Source organism: Grammomys surdaster, unplaced genomic scaffold, assembly GCF_004785775.1.
Source record: "Grammomys surdaster isolate TR1022 unplaced genomic scaffold, NIH_TR_1.0 125941, whole genome shotgun sequence".
Lineage (NCBI taxonomy): Eukaryota > Metazoa > Chordata > Mammalia > Rodentia > Muridae > Grammomys > Grammomys surdaster.
Genome location: NW_021620763.1, coordinates 2,917,197 through 2,918,118, shown reverse-complemented (window position 1 = coordinate 2,918,118; position 922 = coordinate 2,917,197).

Here is a 922-nt window from a genome sequence, read left to right as displayed (position 1 = left end):
TAGATCTCTTCCAGGCTAGCCTGGTCTACAAAATAAGTTCAAAGTCAGCCTAGTCTACAAAGTAAAATCCTGTCTCGAAAAATATTTAAAAGACAGACAAATGGAGAGGGGGGGAAGGGAGGGAGGGAGGGAGGGAGGGAGAGAGAGAGAGAGAGAGAGAGAGAGAGAGAGAGAGAGAACGAGAGAGAGGAACAGGGGTTGGGGAGATAATTGTCAAGCCATGAAATCACCAAGCTGTGAAGGACACTTGGATTGGAAGGATAGCAGAGGGGATCAGTGTAGACGCTGACTTTTTGAGTCCATCTGCACAACACTCTGGGAAAAAGGCAAATGAGTGGAGGTAGGTAAAGATGCCAGTGGTTGCCAGGAGACTGAAAAGAGGACTAACACAAGAGATGCCGTACAGGGGACTTTAGAGACAGACTCTGTGGCGTCTGAATCATGCTGTGCGTTTGTCAAAACCTACAGAACATACAACACCAGTGTGAACTCTGACGCAAACCGTGACGTTCAAGTGACTACACAGTGACTTCAGTTCACACACTGATGCATCACTGTGGTGAAGGAGGTTGATGGGGGGTATTCTTCTGTGGGGAGAAACATTATCTGTTCAGTTTTGCTGTGAAGCTAAAACTGTCCTTTTAAAATGTTTATTCGTACAACTGGGAGATGGTTCTGTGGGTAAACTGCTAGCCGTGTCAATGTGAGGCCCAGACTTCAGATCCCCAACACCCACATAAATGTTAGGTGGATGTGGCCGCCAACAGAGCTGGCTCAATTAGCTGAACGTCTAAGCTCTAAAGATGGAGAGTGAGGCCGTGCAGTGGTGGCGCATGCCTTTAATCCCAGCACTTGGGAGGCAGAGGCAGGCGGATTTCTGAGTTCGAGGCCAGCCTGGTCTACAGAGTGAGTTCCAGGACAG